Here is a 26,419-nt window from a genome sequence, read left to right as displayed (position 1 = left end):
GACATGGACCCTGGACCAAGGTTTGGAGAGCCAAGACCATAAACTTAGTGATGCCTCCATGGGTACATTGCTTAACTGTGAGCACGTGTTACATTTGTGCACGCAGGACTCTAAGTCCGCATCGATACCGGGCCACCACACATGGGATCTGGCTATCGCTTTCATCATTATAATGCCTGGGTGAGTAATGTGGAGATCACTGATGAAAGTGTCCCTGCCCTTCTTGGGGACCACTGCCCGATTTCCCCACAGAAGACAGTCTGCCTGTATAGACACTTCATCTTTGCGCCGCTGGTACGGTTTTACCTCTTCCTGCATTTCCACTGGGACACTGGACCAGCTCCCGTGAAGCACACAATTTTTTACTAGGGACAGTAAGGGGTCCTGGTTTGTCCAGCTTCTAATCTGTCGGGCTGTGACGGGTGATTGCTCACTCTCGAATGCTTCCATTACCATGACTAAATCTGCGGGCTGCGCCATTTCCACCCCCGTGATGGGCAATGGCAGCCTGCTGAGAGCATCGGCGCAGTTTTCTGTGCCTGGCCTGTGGCGGATGGCATAGTTGTATGCGGACAACATGAGCGCCCATCTAATAGGAGGTGGGTGAGGTGGATTGACCCATCCACCTCCACGGAGGTGTGTGGTGGGCCTGACCCATCCACCTCCATGGCACGAACCTGGTATTGCAGTACTTCCAGGAACGGTGCAGTGGCTCTCGGCCTTTTGGCTAAGAGCATTGGCGCAGAGTGATCCTTGATGTGTGCAAGGTGACCTCTGGCGTTTGTGATCTGACAAAGAATTGGAAAGATTGGCAACGAAAAATTTAAAAAAATAAATAATAAAAAAAATAAAAATAAAAAAAAAATAAAAAAAAAACATGAGCGCCCATCTCTGGATGCGGGCCGATGCATTCATATTTATCCCCTTACTTCAGGAAAAGAGGGATATCAGTGGCTTGTGGTCAGTTTCCAATTCAAATTTTAGCCCAAACAGGTATTGATGCATTTTCTTTAACCCATAGACACACGCTAACGCTTCTTTTTCAATCATGCTGTAGGCTCTCTTAGCCTTGGACAGACTTCTGGATGCATAAGCAACTGGTTGCAATTTCCCAGATTCATTAGCTTGCTGAAATACACACCCAACACCGTATGATGACGTATCACATGCTAGTACCAAACATTTACATGGACCATACAACACAAGCAATTTGTTTCAGCATAACAATTTTCTAGCTTTTACAAAGGCAGTTTCTTGGCTTTTACCCCATACCCATTCGTCTTCTTTATGTAGCAAGACATGCAGTGGTTCTAACAGGGTGCTGAGACCCGGTAAGAAGTTGCCAAAGTAGTTCAGGAATCCTAGAAATGACCGCAGCTCCATCATGTTCTGTGGCCTCAGTGCGTTCTCGATTGCCTCCGTCTTCGAATCGGTGGGCCTGATGCCATCCGCCACGATTCTTCTCCCCAGGAACTCCACTTCAGGTGCCAGGAAAACGCACTTCGAGCATTTTAACATGAGCCCCATGTAGTTGAGTCGACTAAGAACCTCCTCCAGGTTCTGCAGATGCTCGACTGTGTCCCGACCTGTAACCAAGATGTCGTCCTGGAAGACCACGGTGTGCGGGACCGACTTCAGTCAGCTTTCCATATTTCTCTGGAATATCGCCGGGGCTGATCGAATCCCAAACGGGCATCTGTTGTAAATGAAGAGACCTTTGTGCGTGTTGGTGCAGGTGAGGCCCTCCGATGATTCCTCCAGCTCCTGCGCCATGTAGGCCGAGGTCAAGTCCAGCTTTGTGAACATCTTTCCTCCCGCCAGTATCGCAAAAAGGTTGTCTGCCTTTGGTAGTGGGTATTGATCCTGCAGGGAGAAATGATTGATAGTTACTTTGTAATCACCACAGATTCTGACGGTGCCATCTCCCTTGAGGACTGGGAAATTGGACTGGCCCACTTGTTGAATTCGATCGGCAAAATGATGCCCTCTCATTGCAGCCGGTCCAACTTGATCTCCACCCTCTTTCTCATCATGTACGGTACCACTCTCGCCTTGTGATGGACGGGTTGTGCCCCTGGAATTAGGTGGATCTGCACTTTTGCTCCTTGGAACTTCCCGATGCCTGGTTCGAACAGCGAGGGGAACTTGTTTAAGACCTGGGCACACGAAGTGTCTTCAACGGACGAGAGCGCTCGGACGTCATCCCAGTTCCAACGTATCTTTCCCAGCCAGCTCCTGCTGAGCAGCGTGGGACCTTCGCCCGGTACCACCCAGAGTGGTAGCTTGTGCACCGCTCCATCGTAGGAGACCTTTACAGTAGCACTGCCGATTACAGGAATCAGATCCTTTGTGTAAGTTCTCAGTTTAGTGCGAATGGGAGTCAGGACTGGCCTTGAGGCCTTGCTGCACCACAATTTATCGAAAGGCTTTTTGCCATGATGGACTGGCTCGCGTCTGTGTCCAGCTCCATTGACACCGGGAGTCCATTTAATTCAACCTTCAGCATTATCGGGGGAAACTTTGTGGTAAATGTGTGCACCCCATATACTCTGCCTCCTCGGGTCTGAGGCTCTGGTTCATCGTGATCCCCCGTGGATCTGTCCTCCTCTGCAACATGGTGGTTTGCAGGATTAGCAGGGTTTGCAGCTCGCCTGCACATACGTTGGAGGTGTCCCTTTATTCCACCGCCCTTGCAACATACCTTTTGAAGCGGCATGAATGGAAATGATGATCACCCCCGCAGCGCCAACAAGGTGTTAATGGCATTCATCACCCTTGATGGTGGACTCTCAGACATCTGCGGACGTGCAGCTGCAGGCATGTGCGGCTTGCCCTGTGCGTTGCGATTTGAAAACAAAATCACTTTGTTCACAGTTCTTGTAGCAGCACTCATTCTGAGAGAGTTGCTTAGTATTGTCACTGGTGGCAATGAACGCCTGGGCTATCGCTATAGCCTTACTCAAGGTTGGGGTCTCTACAGTCAAAAGTTAGCAAAGTATCACTTCATGGCCAATGCCAATTACGAAGAAGTCTCTGAGCATGTGCTCCAAATGTCCTTCAGATTCGCAATGCCCTGCAAGGCGTCTCAGCTCGCGACGTAGCTCACCACTTCCTGGCCTTCAGACCTTTTGTAGGTGTAGAACCGGTACTTCGCCATCAGAACACTTTCCTTCGGGTTCAGATGCTCCCGGACCAGTGTGCATAAATCATCGTATGATTTCTCTGTGGGTTTCACTGGAGGAAGCAGATTTTTCATGAGGCCACGTTGGTGCCCCACAGACGGTGAGGAGAATCGCCCTTCGTTTGGCAGCGTTCGCTTCTCCTTCCAGCTCGTTGGCCACGAAGTATTGGTCAAGTTGCTCCACGAAGATTTCCCAATCATCTCCCTCTGAAAATTTCTCTAGGATGCCCACTGTTCTCTGCATCATTGGGTACGTCATCTGTATCTTGTCGCCAGTTGTTATGTATGAATAAAGAGTCTGACCAGATACTGTGAGCTCAAAGTAAAGTGTGACCTTCGTCTTTTATTGCAGGTCTCCAGAGCGCCTCTCCAGCCTGTGAGGTCTCCTTAATTACAGGTGCTCCCAAGGGATTGTGGGATCCCTTGGGACTCCAGGGGATGAGCCCTCTGGTGGCTGTACAAGGTATGTACAGGTTTACATATATAACACAAGGTGCTTGTACAGGTTGCTGTGAGCTGGCCAGAATGTGTTGTAAATTTCATTTTCCAGCCTTAGCCCGCAGTCTGTCCCTCGTTACCCTGGCAACCTGATCTTTTTGGCGCAAATCTTAGGCTCCACCCCCAAAGCTAAAGGACAGGCAAAAGGTTAGGGTGCCAAACTGAACAATTCAAATGGGGAAAGTTGCATGATTTTTTTTTTTGGTTGTAGTTGGGCCCCCCCAAAAATGGGGGTAACTCTTCAAGTACGCCAAAAAATGGCTTTGGGGAAGATTGAGGCCCTAACCTATATTTAGGAAGGGGAACAGAACATGTCTAGGGAATTCTAGACCACTCAGCTTTACATCAGTGGTAGGAAAAATAATGGAGTCCCTACTAAAGGAGAACATAGAAGAACATCTAGAAACCCAAAATATAATAATGAATAGTCAGCATGCATTACAAAAGGGAAAGTCTTGCTTGACCAACCTCATTGAATTTTTTGAAGAGGTAACAGTGAGAGTAGACAATGATAATGCAGTAGATATAATTTATCTAGATTGTCAAAAGACCTTCGATGAGGTACCCCATAATAGACTAATGAACAAGGTCAGAGAATGCGGAGTCTGGGGACAAGTAGCAGTATAGATGGCTATCTGGCTTCAAGACAGAAAGCAGAGAGTGGGGGTAAAGGGAGCTAGTGACAGGGGCAGAAGGTGGGTATAGGTGTTCCACAAGGATCAGTGCTGGTTCACAATTTATATTAACGATTTAGACTTTAGAATCAAAAACACAATTTCTAAATCTGCAGATGGCAGCAAATTGGGAGGTTAGTCCATACTGAGGAGGACTGCAACAAATTACAAGGGGACATTAATAAACCTGCAGAATGGGCATGTAATTGGCAAATGAAGTTCAACACAGATAAATGTGAGGTGTTACATTTTGGTAGAAAGAATAGGGAGGTCACTTATGACTTGGAGGGTGAGAGTCTGGGTGGGGTAGAGGAACAAAGGGATCTCGGAGTACAAATACACACATCACTAAAAGTAGCGACACAGATAAGCAAGGTCATAAAAAAGCAAACCAGGGACTAGGGTTTATTTCTAGAGGTATGGAATTGAAAAGTAGGGAAGTTATGCTGAAGCTGTATCGAACCTTGGTTAGACCACCCTTGGAGCACTCTGTACAGTTCTGGTACAGGACAATATCTTATTACACTCTTTCTGGATGATCTGTTGAAATATACTGAAAGGCCGCTTTGAGACAATTACCAAGGTGTAGCATTGCCCCACTCACCGAAAGTCTTCAAAGTCACGGCTTTGCCTGGAGCGCTACTCCCAGCATTGCTTGCTGTGCAGGTAACCCTTTGCTGTCACTTGTGGCACAGGTTGGATTGACAGGCTGCTTTTACCTGCAGACAATTTGTTGCTCCTACAGGTGAGTACGAGGTGCACACAAGCCCGTAGATGCCCCTCAAGTTCCGGGTGTAGGCATGCAATGCACATGGGCTGAAACCCAGACAGATTGAACCAATTCCCGGGAGAAGGGCCTCCGCGGGCGGAACGTTGGGCTATTTGCCAGATCGCAAGTTCCGGGTTTTCACGACTGCGCATCGCATGCAGAATACCCGAAACATGTGGGGCGCGTACCTGAAGGGTCAATAACCAGAGGGCACAGATTTAAAGTGACTGGCAAAAGATCGAGAGGCGACACGAGGAAAAATGTTTTAATGCAACAAATGGTTAGGATTTGGAATGCACTGCCTAATGGGGTGGCGGATATTGATTCAATAGTAGCTTTCAAAAGGATACATACTTGAAGGAGAACAAATTGGAGGGATATGGGGAAAGAGAGGGGTAAGTGGGACTAACTGATTGCTCTTGGAAAGAGTTGCCGCTGAGTGCTTACTTCATTATTATTTTATGCTTATTGCCTGGCCCAGGGTATCACCTGGCTGTAGGGGAGGGGCGTGGATGGGAAGTATACCGCTGGGATTGCAATACCGGTTGTTGCGAGAACTGTAAAGTTGTTGGTACCTGAACTCGCTGTGCTTTTTCCTGCTGGGTTTGAGGTACTGTTGGTTGCTAGGTTCGCTGCAGCTGGGCTTGCTGTACTGAATCCAGCTGGGGTTCCAGCTGGGGTCGATGTACTGCTGTCAACTGGAGTCGATGTACTGGTGACAGCTGGAGTTAATGTACTGGTTGTAGCTGGAGTGGATATACTGGTTGTAGCTGGAGTGGATGTACTGGTTGTAGCTGGAGTCGATGTACTGGTTGTAGCTGGAGTCGATGTACTGGTTGTAGCTGGAGTCGATGTACTGGTTGTAGCTGGAGTCGATGTACTGGTTGTAGCTGGAGTCGATGTACTGGTTGTAGCTGGAGTCGATGTACTGGTTGTAGCTGGAGTGGATGTACTGGTTGTAGCTGGAGTCGATGTAATGGTTGTAACTGGAGTGGATGTACTGGTTGTAGCTGGAGTGGATGTACTGGTTGTAGCTGGAGTGGATGTACTGGTTGTAGCTGGAGTCGATGTACTGGTTGTAGCTGGAGTCGATGTACTGGTTGTAGCTGGAGTCGATGTACTGGTTGTAGCTGGAGTGGATGTACTGGTTGTAGCTAGAGTGGATGTACTGGTTGTAGCTGGAGTGGATGTACTGGTTGTAGCTAGAGTGGATATACTGGTTGTAACTGGAGTGGATGTACTGGTTGTAGCTGGAGTGGATGTACTGGTTGTAGCTGGAGTCGATGTACTGGTTGTAGCTGGAGTGGATGTACTGGTTGTAACTGGAGTCGATGTACTGGTTGTAGCTGGAGTGGATATACTGGTTGTAACTGGAGTGGATATACTGGTTGTAGCTGGAGTGGATGTACTGGTTGTAGCTGGAGTGGATGTACTGGTTGTAACTGGAGTCGATGTACTGGTTGTAACTGGAGTCGATGTACTGGTTGTAACTGGAGTGGATGTACTGGTTGTAGCTGGAGTCGATGTACTGGTTGTAGCTGGAGTCGATGTACTGGTTGTAACTGGAGTCGATGTACTGGTTGTAACTGGAGTCGATGTACTGGTTGTAACTGGAGTGGATGTACTGGTTGTAACTGGAGTCGATGTACTGGTTGTAACTGGAGTGGATGTACTGGTTGTAACTGGAGTGGATGTACTGGTTGTAGCTGGAGTCGATGTACTGGTTGTAACTGGAGTCGATGTACTGGTTGTAGCTGGAGTGGATGTACTGGTTGTAGCTGGAGTCGATGTACTGGTTGTAACTGGAGTGGATGTACTGGTTGTAACTGGAGTCGATGTACTGGTTGTAACTGGAGTGGATGTACTGGTTGTAGCTGGAGTCGATGTACTGGTTGTAACTGGAGTCGATGTACTGGTTGTAACTGGAGTCGATGTACTGGTTGTAACTGGAGTCGATGTACTGGTTGTAACTGGAGTGGATGTACTGGTTGTAACTGGAGTGGATGTACTGGTTGTAACTGGAGTGGATGTACTGGTTGTAACTGGAGTGGATGTACTGGTTGTAACTGGAGTGGATGTACTGGTTGTAGCTGGAGTCGATGTACTGGTTGTAACTGGAGTGGATGTACTGGTTGTAACTGGAGTGGATGTACTGGTTGTAACTGGAGTGGATGTACTGGTTGTAGCTGGAGTCGATGTACTGGTTGTAGCTGGAGTGGATGTACTGGTTGTAACTGGAGTGGATGTACTGGTTGTAGCTGGAGTGGATGTACTGGTTGTAGCTGGAGTGGATGTACTGGTTGTAGCTGGAGTGGATGTACTGGTTGTAACTGGAGTGGATGTACTGGTTGTAACTGGAGTGGATATACTGGTTGTAGCTGGAGTGGATGTACTGGTTGTAGCTGGAGTGGATGTACTGGTTGTAGCTGGAGTGGATGTACTGGTTGTAGCTGGAGTCGATGTACTGGTTGTAACTGGAGTCGATGTACTGGTTGTAACTGGAGTCGATGTACTGGTTGTAACTGGAGTGGATGTACTGGTTGTAACTGGAGTGGATATACTGGTTGTAGCTGGAGTGGATGTACTGGTTGTAGCTGGAGTGGATGTACTGGTTGTAGCTGGAGTGGATGTACTGGTTGTAACTGGAGTCGATGTACTGGTTGTAGCTGGAGTCGATGTACTGGTTGTAACTGGAGTGGATGTACTGGTTGTAGCTGGAGTCGATGTACTGGTTGTAGCTGGAGTCGATGTACTGGTTGTAGCTGGAGTCGATGTACTGGTTGTAACTGGAGTGGATGTACTGGTTGTAACTGGAGTCGATGTACTGGTTGTAGCCGAAGTCGATGTACTGGTTGTAGCTGGAGTGGATGTACTGGTTGTAGCTGGAGTGGATGTACTGGTTGTAGCTGGAGTGGATGTACTGGTTGTAACTGGAGTGGATGTACTGGTTGTAGCTGGAGTCGATGTACTGGTTGTAGCTGGAGTCGATGTACTGGTTGTAACTGGAGTGGATGTACTGGATGTAGCTGGAGTCGATGTACTGGTTGTAGCTGGAGTGGATGTACTGGTTGTAACTGGAGTGGATGTACTGGTTGTAACTGGAGTGGATGTACTGGTTGTAGCTGGAGTCGATGTACTGGTTGTAACTGGAGTGGATGTACTGGTTGTAGCTGGAGTCGATGTACTGGTTGTAGCTGGAGTCGATGTACTGGTTGTAACTGGAGTGGATGTACTGGATGTAACTGGAGTGGATGTACTGGTTGTAGCTGGAGTGGATGTACTGGTTGTAGCTGGAGTCGATGTACTGGTTGTAACTGGAGTGGATGTACTGGTTGTAGCTGGAGTCGATGTACTGGTTGTAGCTGGAGTCGATGTACTGGTGACAGCTGAAGCCGATGTCATACCTGTGGAGCTGATAGCTAACTCGCCAATTTCGGGAGATGAGCAGAGAAAGAAACAGGATTTTATTTTAAAGAATGTCTTTGCAATTCCCAAACACACCTGTTCTTCAATACATTATAGACATTAATTGATACAGAAAAATCACTCTGTGTGCTCTTGGCATTGAACCAACCTACTATACAGTTTGATAAACCAATTAATATAATGTTTTCACAAACAGCTTTCTAGATCTGTGATTGGATTGGAATCTAGGGATACAATAAAGACTATAGAGGCACTGGAGAAAGTGGTTGCAACAATCAGAAAAGAACGAAAGACTTGCATTTATATAGCGCCTTTCACAACCACAGAACGTCTCAAAGCACCTTACAGCCAATGAAATACTTTTGAAGTGTAGTCACTGTTGTAATGTGGGAAACGTGGCAGCCAATTTGCGCACAGCAAGCTCCCACAAACATCAATGTGATAATGAGCAGATAATCTGTTTATTGTTATGTCGATGGAGAAATAAATATTGGCCGGGGCAGCAGGGATAGCTCCCCTGATCTTATTCGAAATAGTACCATTGGATTTTTTACATCACTTGCGAGAGCAGGTAGGGCCTCGCTTTAACATTACTTCTGAAAGACAGCACCTCCAACAGTGCAGCACTCCCTCAGCACTACACTGGACTGTCAGCTTAGATTTATATGCTAAAGTCCTTGGAGTGGGACTTGAACCCTCAATCTTCTGACTCAGAAGCAAGGGTGCTACCCACTGAGCCACAGATGCCTTTGATTCTTTTTTTCAAGAAAATGCTGAGCCCCTTAAATAACTGGGTTATGGAATAACTGAGTTATGGCTCTTTACTTCAGACAGGGGAAGGCTGAGGGTTTATTTGATTGAGTTCTTTAAAATTATGAAAGCGTTTGATAAGGTAGATGTAGAGGTGATATTGTCACTTGTGTAGAGTCTAAAACTAACGGTCATTAATATAAGATAGTCACTAATAAATCAGTGGGGAATTCAGGAGAAACGTCTTTATTCAGGAAATGGTGCAAATGTGGAACTTGCTACCACAGGAAGCAGCGGAAAAGCATAGAACTATCACTGATGTTCTTCCTGGCAGTTGTGTCACATTTCCCCTGGATCAATTGTGCTGGTGTTCTCTGTGTCACCGTTACACAGATTAGCCATACAAAACGTCGGAGGCAGGTCCAGGATTATGAGAAACGGGCTCAAACTGGTTGGGTCATCGACAATACTCTTAGAAATACATCCTTTGGTGAAAAGGTGAAACCCCATCGTCGGTACTAGAAATAGACAGAAATTAGATTACTCCTCAATAAAATGATCCTTATGAGAAAGCAGTTCATTATCAAGATGAGGATGTCACTAAATAAAGAAAGACTTGCATTTTTATACCGCCTTTCACGACCAAGCATGTCTCAAAGCCCCTATACTGCCAATGAAGTACTTTTGGGGTGTAGTCACTATTGTAATTTGGGAAACGCGATAACCAATTTCTGCACAGCGAGCTCCCACAAACAGCAACATGATAATGACCAGATAATCTGTTTTTATTATGTTGATTGAGGGATAAATATTGGCCAGGTCACTGGGGATAACTCCCCTGTTCATCTTTGAAATAGTGCCATCGGAATTTTTATTTCCACTTGAGATAGTAGCCGGGGCCTCGGTTTAACGTTTCATCCTTAAGAAGGCACCTCCAAAAGTGTAGCATTCCCTCAGCATTGCACTGGAGTGCCAGCCTAGATTTATATGCTCAAGTCCCTGGAGTGGGACTTAAACCCACAACCTTCTATCCCAGAGGCGTGTGTGCTACCCACTGAGACATGGGAGAACGAGATGGATTTTTTAATGATAATCCAACAGCTTCATAGTCACTTTTACTGACACCTGCTTTTTATTTTAAATTTGTATTATGGAGTATGATCACATAGTGGTTATGTCACTGGACTAGTAATCCAGAGGCCTGGACTGATGATCTGGAGACTTGTGTTCAAATCCCACCAGGGCAGCTGGGGAATTTCAATTCAAATCTATTAACTAAAAAGCTAGTGATCATGAAACCACCAGATTGTTGTAAAAACCCATCTGGTTCACTAATGTCCTTCAGGGATGAAAATCTGCCGTCCTTACCCGGTCTGGCCTATATGTGACTCCTGACCCACGTGGTTGACTCTTAACTGCCCTCTGAGATGACCTAACAAGCTACTCAGTTGTATTCAAGAAGGGGGCTTCATTATGGCAATTAGGGATGGGCAATAAATGCTGGCCTTGCCAGCGACATCCATATCCTGTGAATGAATAATAATTTAAAAAGTAACTGAATTCAGTCTCACAGATTTCCTTTGCTGGGATTTGAACTGATCCTGGATCTGAATTAGTAACCCAGTTCTTTGCTTGTTGGTAACTTAACCAGAACACGAACATACCCATTGTGTACTTACACAGCAGGACGTCGACTGTCAGTTATAAGGAGCTGCCTATTGCTCGCCCAAGGAGCACAGGTGTCAGTCAGAGGGATCAGAGAATAACAGAACACTGACCAAAATACACTTGAGATGTACATTGTGAAGTTCTGCACCTTGATCTGTGGTTTTCCATCCCTTAAAATCATTTGGAAGCTTATTGCAATTTGTAAACAGTGAGGAGGATAGTAACAGACCTCAGGAGGACATAAACAGAATGATGAAATGGGCCGCACATGACAGATACAATTTAATACAGAGGTGCAAAGTGATTAATTTTGGAATAAAGAATGAGGAGCGGCACTATAAAGTAAAGGGGCAGGAGCAGAGAGACCTGGGGGTGTACCCACACAAATCTTTGAAGGTGGCAGGGCACATTGAGAAGGCTGTTAAAACATACCCCTCATCCATGGTACCATTCTAGTAAATTTCCTCTGCACCCTCTCCAAGGTCTTTACATCCATCCTAAAGTGTGATACACAGAATTGGACACAATGGTCCAGCTGAGGCGTAACCAGTGTTATATAAAGGTCGAGCATAACGTCCTTGCTTTTGTATTCTATGCCTCTATTTATAAAGCCGAGGGTCATAAGAATATAAGAAATAGGAACAGGAATAGGCCATACGGCCCCTCGAGCCTGCTCCGCCATTTAATACGATCATGGCTGATCTGATCGTGGACTCAGCTCCACTTCCCTGGCCGCCCCTCATAACTCCTTATCCCCTTATCGCTCAAGAAACTGTTTATTTCTGACTTAAATTTATTCAATGTCCCAGCTTCCACAACTCTCCGAGGAAGCAAATTCCACAGATTTACAACTCTCAGAGAAGAAATTCCTCCTTATAAACATAAGAACATAAGAACATAAGAATTAGGAACAGGTGTAGGCCATCTAGCCCCTCGAGCCTGCTCCGCCATTCAACAAGATCATGGCTGATCTGGCCGTGGACTCAGCTCCACTTACCCACTCGCTCGCCGTAACCCTTAATTCCCTTATTGGTTAAAAATCTATCTATCTGTGACTTGAATACATTCAATGAGCTAGCCTCAACTGCTTCCTTGGGCAGAGAATTCCACAGATTCACAACCCTCTGGGAGAAGAAATTCCTTCTCAACTCGGTTTTAAATTGGCTCCCCCGTATTTTGAGGCTGTGCCCCCTAGTTCTAGTCTCCCCGACCAGTGGAAACAACCTCTCTGCCTCTACCTTGTCTATCCTTTTCATTATTTTAAATGTTTCTACAAGATCACCCCTCATCCTTCTGAACTCCAACGAGTAAAGACCCAGTCTACTCAATCTATCATCATAAGTTAACCCCCTCATCTCCGGAATCAGCCGAGTGAATCGTCTCTGTACCCCCTCCAAAGCTAGTATATCCTTCCTTAAGAAAGGTGACCAAAACTGCACGCAGTACTCCAATACCCTATAAAGTTGCAGCAGGACCTCCCTGCTTTTGTACTCCATCCCTCTCGCAATGAAGGCCAACATTCCATTCGCCTTCCTGATTACCTGCTGCATCTGCAAACTAACTTTTTGGGATTCATGCACAAGGACCCCCAGGTCCCTCTGCATCGCAGCATGTTGTAATTTCTCCCCATTCAAATAATATTCCATTTTACAGTTTTTTTTTCCAAGGTGGAGACCACACATTTTCCGACATTGTATTCCATCTGCCAAACCTTAGCCCATTCGCTTAACCTATCTAAATCTCTTTGCAGCCTCTCTGTGTCCTGCACACAACCCGCTTTCCCACTAATCTTTGTGTCATCTTCAAATTTTGTTACACTACACTCTGTCCCCTCTTCCAGGTCATCTATGTATATTGTAAACAGTTGTGGTCCCAGCAGCGATCCCTGTGGCACACCACTAACCACCGATTTCCAACCCAAAAAGGACCCATTTATCCCGACTCTCTGCTTTCTGTTCGCCAGCCAATTCTCTATCCATGCTAATACATTTCCGCTGACTCCGCGTATCTTTATCTTCTGCAGTAACCTTTTGTGTGGCACCTTATCGAATGCCTTTTGGAAATCTAAATACACCACATCCATCGGTACACCTCTATCCACCATGCTCGTTATATCCTCAAAGAATTCCAGTAAATTAGTTAAACATGATTTCCCCTTCATGAATCCATGTTGCGTCTGCTTGATTGCACTATTCCTATCTAGATGTCCCGCTATTTCTTCCTTAATGATAGCTTCAAGCATTTTCCCCACTACAGATGTTAAACTAACTGGCCTATAGTTACCTGCCTTTTGTCTGCCCCTTTTTTTAAACAGAGGCGTTATATTAGCTGCTTTCCAATCCACTGGTACCTCCCCAGAATCCAGAGAATTTTGGTAGATTATAACGAATGCATCTGCTATAACTTTCGCCATCTCTTTTAATACCCTAGGATGCATTTCATCAGGACCAGGGGATTTGTCTACCTTGAGTCCCATTAGCCTGTCCAGCACTACCCCTAGTGATAGTGATTGTCTCAAGGTCCTCCCTTCCAACATTCCCGTGACCAGCAATTTTTGGCATGGTTTTTGTGTCTTCCACTGTGAAGACCGAAGCAAAATAATTGTTTAAGGTCTCAGCCATTTCCACATTTCCCATTATTAAATCCCCCTTCTCATCTTCTAAGGGACCAACATTTACTTTAGTCACTCTTTTCCGTTTTATATATCGGTAAAAGCTTTTACTATTTGCTTTTATGTTTTGCGCCAGTTTACTTTCGTAATCTATCTTTCCTTTCTTTATTGCTTTCTTAGTCATTCTTTGCTGTCGTTTAAAATTTTCCCAATCTTCTAGTTTCCCACTAACCTTGGCCACCTTATACGCATTGGTTTTTAATTTGATACTCTCCTTTATTTCCTTGGTTATCCAAGGCTGGTTATCCCTTTTCTTACCGCCCTTCTTTTTCACTCGAAGATATTTTTGTTGAGCACTATGAAAGAGCTCCTTAAAAGTCCTCCACTGTTCCTCAATTGTGCCACCGTTTAGTCTGTGTTTCCAGTCTACTTTAGCCAACTCTGCCCTCATCCCACTGCAGTCCCCTTTGTTTAAGCATAGTATGCTCATTTCTGACACAACTTCCTCACCCTCAATCTGTATTACAAATTCAACCATGCTGTGATCACTCATTCCGAGAGGATCTTTTACTAGGAGATCGTTTATTATTCCTGTCTCATTACACAGGACCAGATCTAAGATAGCTTGCTCCCTTGCAGGTTCTGTAACACACTGTTCTAAGAAACAATCCCGTATGCATTCTATGAATTCCTCCTCAAGGCTATCCAATGTGATTTGATTTGACCAATCGATATGTAGGTTAAAATCCCCCATGATTACTGCCGTTCCTTTTTCACATGCCTCCATTATTCCCTTGATTATTGCCCTCCCCACCGTGAAGTTATTATTTGGGGGTCTATAAACTACGCCCACCAGTGACTTTTTCCCTTTACTATCTCTAATCTCCACCCACAATGATTCAACATATTGTTCATTAGAGCCAATATCGTCTCTCACAACTGCCCTGATATCATCTTTATTAACAAAGCTACCCCACCTCCTTTCCCTTCTTGTCTATCTTTCTGAATTGTCAGATACCCCTGTATGCTTAATTCCCAGTCTTGGCCACCCTGCAACCACGTTTCTGTTATGGCCACCAAATCATACCCATTTGTAATGATTTGTGCCGTCAACTCATTTACTTTATTTCGAATGCTGCGTGCGTTTAGGTAGAGTGTTTTAATACTAGTTTTTAAACCATGATTTTTAGTTTTGACACCTCCTGCAGCCCCTTTATATTCATACATATTGTCCCTTCCTATCACCTTGTGGTTTACACTTACCCCAGTGCTACTCTGCTCTGTTGATTCCTGCCTTTTGCATTCTTTCTTGGGGTCCTGTTCATCTGAGCTCTCACCCACTCTAACTCGCTCAGAGCCCTCTCCTGGGTTCCGAATACTCCTTGCACTGAGGCACCGAGCTTTCATGCTTGCCTTTTTATTACACTTTGACCCTTTAGAATTTTGCTGTACAGTGGCCCTTTTTGTTTTTTGCCTTGGGTTTCTCTGCCCTCCACTTTTACTCATCTCCTTTCTGTCTTTTGCTTTTGTCTCCATTTTGTTCCCCTCTGTCTCCCTGCATTGGTTCCCATCCCCCTGCCATATTAGTTTAACTCCTCCCCAACAGCACTAGCAAACACTCCCCCTAAGACATTGGTTCTGGTCCTGCCCAGGTGCAGACTGTCCGGTTTGTACTGGTCCCACCTCCCCCAGAACCGGATCCAATGCCCCAGGAATTTGAATCCCTCCCTGCTGCACCACTGCTCAAGCCACGTATTCATCTGCGCTATCCTGCGATTCCTACTCTGACTAGCACGTGGCACTGGTAGCAATCCCGAGATTACTACTTTTGAGGTCCTACGTTTTAATTTAACTCCTAGCTCCTTAAATTCGTCTCGTAGGACCTCATCCCTTTTTTTACCTATATCATTGGTACCAATGTGCACCACGACAACTGGCTGTTCACCCTCCCTTTTCAGAATGTCCTGCACCTGCTCCGAGACATCCTTGACCCTTGCTCCAGGGAGACAACATGCCATCCTGGAGTCTCGGTTGTGGCCGCAGAAACGCCTATCGATTCCCCTTACAATTGAATCCCCTATCACTATCGCTCTCCCACTCTTTTTCCTGCCCTCCTGTGCAGCAGAACCAGCCACGGTGCCATGAACTTGGCTGCTGCTGCCCTCCCCTGATAAGTCATCCCCCTCAACAGTACTCAAAGCGGTGTATCTGTTTTGCAGGGGGATGACCGCAAGGGACCCCTGCACTACCTTCCTTGAACTGCTCTTCCTGCTGGTCTTCTATTCCCTAACTGGCTGTGGACCCTTCACCTGCGGTAAGACGAACTCGCTACACGTGCTACTCACGTCATTCTCAGCATCGTGGATGCTCCAGAGTAAATCCACCCTCAGCTCCAATTCCGCAACGCGGACCGTCAGGAGCTGGAGGCGGATACACTTTCCGCACACGTAGTCGTCAGGGACACCGGAGGACACATAGTACAGGAGGAGCATAACACTTGCCTGAGCTCGCCTGGCATGACTTAACCCTAAGATTAACTTAAATTGGCAACAACAGTGCTAAAAGTTACTCACTGATATAGAAGAGAAAAAAGAAAAACTACTTACCAGTCACCAGCCAATCACTCACCCCCTTGGCTGTGACGTCACCTTTCTATTTCTTTCTACTTCTTTTTGCCTTCTCCCTGTAGCTGCACAAGCTGGGCCTTTTGTAGGTCTCTCTGACTCACGTACTCCCGACTCAGCGACGCACCTCCCGACCTTTTGTAGGTCTCTCTGACTCACGGACTCCTGACTCAGCGACGCACCTCCCGACCTCGCGGCCTTTTGTAGACCTCTCTGATTCACGGACTCCTGACTCAGCGATGCACCTCCTGACCTCGCGGCCTTTTGTAGGTCTCTCTGACTCACGGACTCCCGACTCAGCAACGCACCTCCCGACCTCGCGGCCTTTTGTAGGCCTCTCTGATTCACGGACTCCCGACTCAACGACGCACCTCACGACCTAGCGGCCTTTTGTAGGCCTCTCCGACTCACGGACTCCTGACTCAGCGACGCACCTCCCGACCTCGCGGCCTTTTGTAGACCTCTCTGACTCACGGACTTATCTCTGTTTTAAATGGACGGTCCCTTATTCTAAGATCATGCCCTCCAGTTCTAGTCTCCCCCATCAGTGGAAACATCCTCTCTGCATCCACCTTGTCAAGCCCCCTCATAATCTCATACGTTTCGATAAGATCACCTCTCATTCTTCTGAACTCCAATGAGTAGAGGCCCAACCTACTCATAAGTCAACCCCCTCATCCCCGGAACCAACCAAGTGAACCTTCTCTGAACTGCCTCCAAAGCAAGTATATCCTTTCATAAATATGGAAACCAAAACTGCACACAATATTCCAGGTGTGACCTCACCAATACCTTGTATAGCTGTAGCAAGACTTCCTTGCTTTTATACTCCATTCCCTTTGCAATAAAGGCCAAGATACTATTGGCCTTCCTGATCACTTGCTGTACCTGCATAGTAACCTTTTGTGTTTCATGCACAAGTACCCCCAGGTCCCGCTGTACTGCAACACTTTGCAATCTTTCTCCATTTAAATAATAACTTGCTCTTTGATTTTTTTTCTGCCAAAGTGCATGACCTCACACTTTCTAACATTATACTCCATCTGCCAAATTTTTGCTCACTCACTGTCTATGTCCTTTTACAGATTTTTTGTGTCCTCCTCACACATTGCTTTTCCTCCCATCTTTGTATCGTCAGCAAATTTGGCTACGTTACACTCAGTCCCTACTTCCAAGTCGTTAATATAGATTGGAAATAGTTTGGGTCCCAGCACTGATCCCTGCAGCACCCCACTAGTTACTGGTGAATGAACCATTTATCACGACTCTCTGTTTTCTGTTAGTTAGCCAATCCTCTATCCATGTTAATATATTACCCCCAACCCCCTGAACTTTTATCTTGTGCAGTAACCTTTTATGTGGCACCTTGTCAAATGTCTTCTGGAAGTCCAAATGCACCACATCCACTGGTTCCCCTTTATCCACTCTGTTCGTTACATCCTCAAAGAACTCCAGCAAATTATTCAAACATGACTTCCCCTTCATAAATCCATGCTGACTCTGCCTGACCGAATTTTGCTTACCCAAGTGCCTTGCTACTGCTTCTTTAATAATGGATTCCAACATTTTCCCAACCACATATGTTTGTCTAACTGGTCTATAGTTTCCTGCTTTTTGTCTGCCTTCTTTTTTAAATAAGGGTGTTACATTTGCAGTTTTCCAATCTGCTGGAACCTCCCCAGAATCTAGCGGGGTGCCACAAGGATCAGTACTGGGACCCCAACTATTTGGTAAGTTACAACCAATGCATCCACAATCCCTGCCGTTACTTCTCTTAAGACCCTAGGATGCAAGCCATCAGGTCCAGGGGATTGATCTGCCTTTAGTCCCATTATCTTACTGAGTACCACCTCCTTAGTGATTGTGATTGTGTTAAGTTCCTCCCCCCCGATAGCCCCTTGACTATCCACTGTCGGAATACTGTTAGTGTTCTCTACCGTAAAGACTGATACAAAATATTTGTTCAGAGTTTCTGCCATCTCCATGTTCCCCATTACTAATTCCTCGGTCTCGTCCTGTAAGGGACCAACATTTACTTTAGCCACTCTTTTCCTTTTTATATATCTGTAGAAACTCTTGCTATCTGTTTTTACATATTGCACTAGTTTACTTTCATTGGGCCCAAGTTTCGGGCCGCGCCTAGAACGGCACAGCCCCGACCTGGATGCCCGTTTTTCGCGCCACAAAGTGCGCCTAAAAAAAACTTACAGATTCTCCGGCTCCCTACTGGTCCTCTTGAGTCGGGCGCGGCGCAGCACGAGCTGTTGGGGGGCAGAGCCAGGTCCCCGCGCTGAAAACAGTGCCGGGACCTCTGCACATGCACGCTACAGTGGGCGCGCATGTGCAGTAACTCCAGGTGCCCAAAACTATGTGGGAGGGGCCCGAAGCACGCAGCCCCTAGCCCTGGTCGAATGGCCTCATTGGGGCTGCGTGCATAAGGCTGCCTCCCACGCCCTGCTCCTGCTTCCTCCCGACCCGACTGGACTCCCGCTTACCCCTCCCCCCCCCCGCCGCCCCCGGACCGGACCCGACCCCCCGGACTGGACCCGACCCGCGCTCCCCCTCCCACCCGACCTGACCTCCCTCTCCCTCCCTCTCTCCCTCACCCCCCCCACGACCCGAATCGAACTGACCTCCCTCCCCCCCCCGACCCAACCCGACCCGCGCTCCCGACTCCAACCCGCGCTCCCCCCGACCTGACCCGCGCTCCTGACCCCGGACCTCGGACCCGACCCGACCCAATGCAACCTACCTGTAAATCTGGTGCTGGGGACGGGCCCTGCCCGAAGTCTTGGGCCCGGCTGGGCCCGGCCTGTTCAGTCTCCACCCCCCCTTCTCCTTCACCTTCACCCACCCTTTTCCTTTCCCTTTTCCCCCTCCTTCTCCTTTCCCCCCTTCTCCTTTCCCCCCCTTTCCCCCTCTCCTCCCCCTCCTCTCCTCCCCCCTCCCCCTCCCCCTCCCCCCCTTCTCTCCCCCCTCCCCCTCCCCCCCTTCTCTCCCCCTCCCCCCCTTCTCTCCCCCCTCCCCCTCCCCCCATTCTCTCCCCCCTCCCCCTCCCCCCCTTCTCTCCCCCTCCCCCCCTTCTCTCCCCCTCCCCCCCTTCTCTCCCCCCTCCCCCCCTTCTCTCCCCCCTCCCCCCCTTCTCTCCCCCTTCGCTCCCCCCTCTCCCTTCTCCCCCATCCCTCCCCTTCCCTCCCTCCCCCTCTGCCTCCCCTCCCCCTGCCCCTCCTCTCTCCCTCTACCCCCCTCCTCCCCCTCCCCCCTCTACTCCCCTCCCCCACTCTATCCCCCTCCTCCCCCTCCTCCCCCTCCCCCCCTCCCCCCCTCCCTTCGCTGTCAGAAACACAGACACTGACAGACAGAGAGTGAGAGACACACACAGACAGACAGACAGACAGAGAGATAGAGACACTGACAGAGACACACTGGGGGTGGGGGAGGGCTCCCGGTGCTGCAGTCGGTAAGTAGAAAATGGTTTATTTATTGATATTTTTTTTAAGTTATTTCTTATTAATTTTTTTTGATTGATTTATTGGTTGATTTATTGATGTTTTTATCATTTATTATTGATGATGGCTCTTTATTTGTAAAACTGAAGTGTTTAATGTTTGTAAACTTCCCTTTAAACCCCCCCCCGCCCCCCATTCCCGATGCCTGATTTGTAACCTATGCCTGATTTTCTGAAGTGTAGACAAGGTTTTTTCGAGCGTACAAAAATCTTCACTTACTCCATTCTAAGTTAGTTTGGAGTAAGTTTTCACTGCCGAAACTTTGAAAACAGGCGTAAGTGGCCGGACGCGCCCCCCTTTTGAAAAAAAAATTCTGTTCCAAAGTAAAACTGTTCTAACTGACTAGAACTGGAGCAAACTAAATGCCGATAATTTTAATTTTTAAGATACTCCGTTCTACACCAGTTGCTCCAAAAAATCAGGAGCAACTGAGGCCGAAACTTGGGCCCAAAGTCTATCTTCCCTTTCTTAATCATTTTTTTAGTCATTCTTTGCTGGCTTTTAAAAGCTTCCCAATCTTCTGTCCTCCCACTAGTTTTGGTCACTTTGTATGCCTTTGTTTTTAATTGGATACCGTCCTTTATTTCTTTAGCCACGGATAGCTATCTTTTCTCTTACACCCTTTCCTCCTCACTGGAATATATTTTTCTTGAGAGTTGTGAAATATCTCCTTAAATGTACGCCACTGTTCATCAACCATCCTACACTTTAATCTATTTTCCCAGTCCACTTTACCCAACTCTGCCCTCATATCTTCATATTCTCCTTTATTTAAGCTAAGTACGCTGGTTAGAAATCTTTCTCACCCTCCATCTGAATTTGAAGCTCAACCATGCTATGATCACTCATTCCGAGGGGATCCTTTACTAGGACATTGTTTATTAATCCTGTCTCATTACACAGGACCAGATCTAAGATAGCCTGCCACCTGGTTGGTTCTGTTACATACTGCTCAAGGAACCGGTCCCTTATGCACTCTATGAACTCCTCCTCAAGGCTACTCTAACCAATTTGATTTGTCCAATCAATATGGAGATTAAAATCACCCATGATTTTCCCTTTTTACATGCCCTCATTATTTCTTGGCTTATACTCCGACCAACAGAGTTGCTACTGTTAGGGGGCCTAGAGACTATGCCCACCAGTGACATTTTCCCCTTATTATTCGTTATCTTCACCCAATCTGTTTCAACACCCATATCATTTGAGCCAATATTGTTTCTTACTATTGCAGTGAATCCATCCTTTATCAACAGAGCTACCCCACCTCCTTTTCCTTTCTGTCTGCCCTTCCGGATTGTCAAGTACCCCTGAATATTTAATTCCCAGTCCTGGTCACCTTGCAACCACGTCTCTGTAATGGCGATCAGATCATACCCATTTGTCTCAATCTGTGCCGTCAACTTATCTCTTTTGTTACAAATACTGTGTCCCATAAGCTTTTTTAACAGCCTTCTCAACTTGTCCTGTCCCCTTCAAGGATGTGTGTACGTACACTCCCTGGTCTCTCTGTTCCTGAACCCCCTTTAAAATTGTACCATTTATTTTAAATTGTCTCTCCTCATTCCTCCTTCCAAAATGAATCACTTTGCTACATTAAACTTCATCTGCTATGTGTCTGCCCATCTCACCATCTGTCCATGTGTCTGCTCATCTCACCATCTGTCCATGTGTCTGCCCATCTCACCATCTGCTATGTGTCTGCCCATCTCACCATCTGTTGATGTGTCTGCCCATCTCACCATCTGTCGATGTGTCTGCCCATCTCACCATCTGTCCATGTGTCTGCTCATCTCACCATCTGTCCATGTGTCTGCCCATCTCACCATCTGTCCATGTGTCTGCCCATCTCACCATCTGTCCATGTGTCTGCCCATCTCACCATCTGTCCATGTGTCTGCCCATCTCACCATCTGCTATGTGCCTGCCCATCTCACCATCTGTCCATGTGTCTGCTCATCTCACCATCTGTCCATGTGTCTGCCCATCTCACCATCTGTCCATGTGTCTTCCAATCTCACCATCTGTCCATGTGTCTTCCAATCTCACCATCTGTCCATGTGTCTTCCAATCTCACCATCTGTCCATGTGTCTGCCCATCTCACCATCTGTCCATGTGTCTGCCCATCTCACCATCTGTCCATGTGTCTGCTCATCTCACCATCTGTCCATGTGTCTGCCCATCTCACCATATGTCCATGTGTCTGCTCATCTCACCATCTGTCCATGTGTCTGCCCATCTCACCATCTGTCCATGTGTCTGCCCATCTCACCATCTGTCCATGTGTCTGCCCATCTCACCATCTGTCCATGTGTCTGCCCATCTCACCATCTGTCTGTGTCTGCCCATCTCACCATCTGTCCATGTGTCTGCCCATCTCACCATCTGTCCATGTGTCTGCCCATCTCACCATCTGTCTATGTATCTGCCCATCTCACCATCTGTCCATGTGTCTGCAGATCTCACCATCTGTCCATGTGTCTGCCCATATCACCATCTGTCTATGTGTCTGCTCATCTCACCATCTGTCCATGTGTCTGCTCATCTCACCATCTGTCCATGCCTCCCGATGAGTGTGTTACTAGCCTCCTCATTGTTTACTATATTTCCGAGTTTCGTGTCTTCTGCAAACTTTGAATTGATACCCAAGTCCAGGTCATTAACACATAGAAAGAAAGACTTGCATTTATATAGCGCTTTACATGACCACCTGACGTCTCAAAGCACATTACAGTCAATGAGGTACTTTTAGATTGCAGTAATTATTGTAATGTGGGTATCAATTTTTATCATTATTTTATTATTACAAGAGAATTTGAATATAAGAATAAAGATGTCTTACTGCAATTATATAGCACCCTGGTAAGATCACACCTGGAGTACTGTGTACAGTTTAGGACTCCTGTCCTAAGGAAGAATATACTTGCCATCGAGGGAATGCAACGAAGGTTCACCAGACTGATTTCTGGGTTAGGGGGATTGTTCTATGAGGAGAGATTGAATAGGCTGGGCCTATATTCTCTGGAGCTTAGAAGAATGAGAGGTAATTTATTTGAAACATACAACATTTTTGCAGGGCTTGACAGGGTAGATGCAGGGAGGATGTTTCCCCTGCCTTTGGGGTCTAGAACCAACGGTCACAGTCTCAGAATAAGTGGTTGGCCATTTAGGGCTGAGATGAGGAGAAATGTCTTCTCTCAGAGGGTGGTGAATCTTTGGAATTCTCTACCCCAGAGGGCTGTGGATGCTCAGTCATTGTGTATATTCAAGACACAGATCGATAGATTTTTGGATATTAACATAGAAACATAGAAACATAGAAAATAGGTGCAGGAGTAGGCCATCCGGCCCTTCGAACCTGCATCACCATTCAATAAGATCATGGCTGATCATTCCCTCAGTACCACTTTCCTGCTTTCTCTCCATACCCCTTGATCACTTTAGCCGTAAGGGCCATATCTAACTCCCTCTTGAATATATCCAATGAACTGGCATCAACGACTCTCTGCGGCAGGGAATTCCACAGGTTAACAACTCTCTGAGTGAAGAAGTTTCTCCTCATCTCAGTCCTAAATGGCCTACCCCTCATCCTAAGGCAATCAAGGAATATGGGGACAGTGCAGGAAAGTGGAGATGGGGTAGAAGATCAACCACGATCTTATTGAATGGTGGAGCAGGCACACTGGACCAAATGGCCTATTCCTGCTCTTAATTCTTATCTTCTTATCAAAAAGAGCAGTGGTCCTAATACTGACCCCTGGGGAAACCAATCTTTACATGCCTCCAGTCTGAAAATCAACCATTCACCACTACTCTCTGCTTTCTGTCACTTAGCCTATTTCACAACCACTCTGCAACTGAGCGTTTAGTGGCACGGGCTTTGATTTTCCCGTAATTTCCTTGCTTTTATCCTCAATACCTCTATTTATAAAGACCAGGATCCCACAGGCAGCAGTTACTTTGTACCCTGCAAAGAAAAAACCCACTAGGCAAAACCTGCTTTGACCAATCATTGGCCTGTTTCACACCCCACCTGATAGTCCTTTCCACTGAAGTCAGTTTAAAAGTAAAGTGGGCAGAGTTGTAAAAAGGGTCGCCACTTGTCTGCCGTGTGTTTGACACCCAGCTGTAAAAGTGCAGGTTCAAACCCTCCAGTTTCAAGCCCACGTGGCAAGTTGAAGATCTAACCCTTCCCCATCCCCCTCACTATTTCCGTGGGTCACACGTAAGGCCAATCTGTGCCCAGTTTCTGATGCAGCGGTGGTCGGGGTGGGGAGGGGGGGGGATTTTCAGGACTATGGGAAAGGGCAGAGGGAGTGAGAAAGTTGGAAAGGTCTTTCAAAGAGCCAGCACAGGCACGATGGGCTGAATAGTTTCCTTAGGTATTGTATCGTTCTCTGATTCCATGCACCTGAACAGAACTGCTTTCAGACTGACACTGAGTGACAGATGAATTTTATGTTGTGTGTTTTCCATTCATTTAGAATGGGACAGGCCATAATATCAAAGAAAAGTTAAAGCGATGGAACAGAAAAGTTAAACGTACACACTTGCTGTATTCCTGATCCAGTCATGCACCCATTCTCTTCTCCGACACACTTCACTATTTTTTCACTGCAGGCCTCAGAGCTACTTGCATAACATCCGTAGCATTTCATTCCATTCAGGGTGGTATTGGCAGGCTCTGAAAGGGAAACCAGAGGAAAAGAATCATCTATTGGATATTACAGTAACAACAGCTTGCATTTATATAGCACCTTTAAGGTAGTGAAACATCCCAAGGTGCTTCACAGGAATATTATGAGATAAAAATTTGACACTGAGCCAATAACTAGAAATTGGCGCAGGTGACCAAAAGCTTGGTCAAAGTGGTAGGTTTTAAGGAGCATCTTGAAGGAGGAAAGAGAGGTAGAGGCGGAGAGGTTTAGGGAGGGAGTCCCAGAGCTTGGGGCCCAGGCAACAGAAGGCACGGCCACCAAAGGTTGAGCGATTATAATCAGTGATGCTCAAGAGGGCAGAATTAGAGGAGTGCAGACATCTCGGGGAGGTTTTGGGGCAGAGGGAGATTACAGAGATAGGGAGGGGCGAGGCCATGGAGGGATTTGAAAATAAGGAGGAAAATTTTGAAATCGAGGCATTGCTTAACCAGAAGCCAGTGTAGGTCAGCGAGCTCAGAGGTGATGGATGAGCGGGACTTGGTGCGAGTTAGGATACGGGCAGCGAAGTTTTGGAAAACCTTTAATTTGTGTAGGATAGAATGTGGGAGACCAGCCAGAAGTGCATTGGAATAGTCAAGTTTAGAGGTAACAAAGGCAGGGATAAGGGATTCAGCAGAGGATGAGCTGAGGCTAGGGCGGAGACGGGCGATGTTATCGAGGTGGAAATAGACGGTTTTAGTTATGCTGTGGATATGTGGTCGGAAGTTTATTTCAGGTCAAAATATGACACCAACATTACCAACATTATCATTATTGGAAGCGGTAGCATAGTGGTTATTTACTGGACTATTAATCCAAAGCCATCTAGTTCAAGTCCCACCACGGCAGCTGTAGAATTTAAAGTCACTTAGTTACATAAATCCGGAATTAAAAGCTAGCATCAGTAATGGCGATCGTGTAACCACTGGATTGTCATAAAACCCCATCTGGTGCACTACTGTCCTTTGGGGATAGATATCTGCCGTCCATACCCAGTCTGGCCTATATGTGACTCCAGACCCACAGCAATGTGGTTGACTCTTAACTGCCATCTGACATGGTCTAGCAAGCCGCTCAGTTGTATCAAACCGCTAGGATAAACAATAAGAATCCTAACAGCACTGTGGGAGCACCTTCATCTCACGGACTGCAGCGGTTCAAGAAGGTGGCTCATCACCACCTTCTCAAGGGCAATTAGGAATGGGCAATAAATGCCGGCCTTGCCAGCAAAGCCCGCATCCCATGAATTAATAAAATAAAATTAATCCCATTAGAATAGCGGGGTCAAATTATTTGTGTGCATGAGCAAATCGGTCGCCCATGTTACGCCTCACCCGATATTCGTTTTCAGTTGACTTCAGTGGAACAGTAAACGGGGAGGTGGGGGTGGTTGGGGAGGGCGGGTAGCATTATCAGACACAATTTGGCACCGAGCCACGTAAAGAGCTGTTCGGGCAGGCGACCAAAAGCTTGGTCAAAGAGGTAGGTTTTAAGGTGGGAGATGTAGCAAGGCGGAGAGGATTAGGGAGGGAATTCCAGAGATTGGAGGCGAAGCATCTGATGAAAATCGGGGATACGCATTACATACATCAGTTCAATGAATCTATTGGATCCCAGTCGGATTATCACGCACTGTAACCTTACCTGCAATTATCCGATTATTACAGAAATCAGAAGCACAGAAACTGCTGGATTGGGAGATGAACACGCTGTCACTGCTGAACGAAATGCCTTTAGAGTTAATGCCACACGTTTGATGAATACGACTGGTGATTTGTTCCACTGAAAACAAGCACAGTTCAGAATTGGAACTTGAAACTTTTTCCTCATTTTAGAGCATCGCTCAGTATGATTGTGTCGCGAGCAATTCAGCCCCGCAAAACAAAGACCATTATTCAATTCCTCGTCATGGTCCAAGAAATAACCTCAGCTTTTCTTTTCTCTGTCTATGCACCTACCTCTCTCTCTGTCTCTTAGAATCATACAATCATAGAATAGTTCAGCACAGAAG

The 26,419-nt window shown here is 46.7% G+C and overlaps 1 long non-coding RNA gene across 1 annotated transcript; it reads right to left on the bottom strand.

The window, feature by feature from the left end:
- Positions 1-9,754: 9,754 nt before the first annotated feature.
- Positions 9,755-26,120, bottom strand: LOC139255064 (uncharacterized). The gene is made up of 3 exons (XR_011592043.1): positions 26,053-26,120; positions 24,258-24,395; positions 9,755-9,816 (listed from the first exon to the last, which is right to left on the bottom strand). It is a non-coding gene; the product is annotated as an uncharacterized lncRNA (long non-coding RNA).
- Between the last annotated feature and the right edge of the window lie 299 nt (positions 26,121-26,419).

This window comes from Pristiophorus japonicus, unplaced genomic scaffold (assembly GCF_044704955.1).
Source record: "Pristiophorus japonicus isolate sPriJap1 unplaced genomic scaffold, sPriJap1.hap1 HAP1_SCAFFOLD_584, whole genome shotgun sequence".
NCBI lineage: Eukaryota > Metazoa > Chordata > Chondrichthyes > Pristiophoridae > Pristiophorus > Pristiophorus japonicus.
The sequence above is the reverse complement of the archived record's forward strand: the minus strand, read 5'-3'. Positions and strand labels throughout refer to the sequence as shown.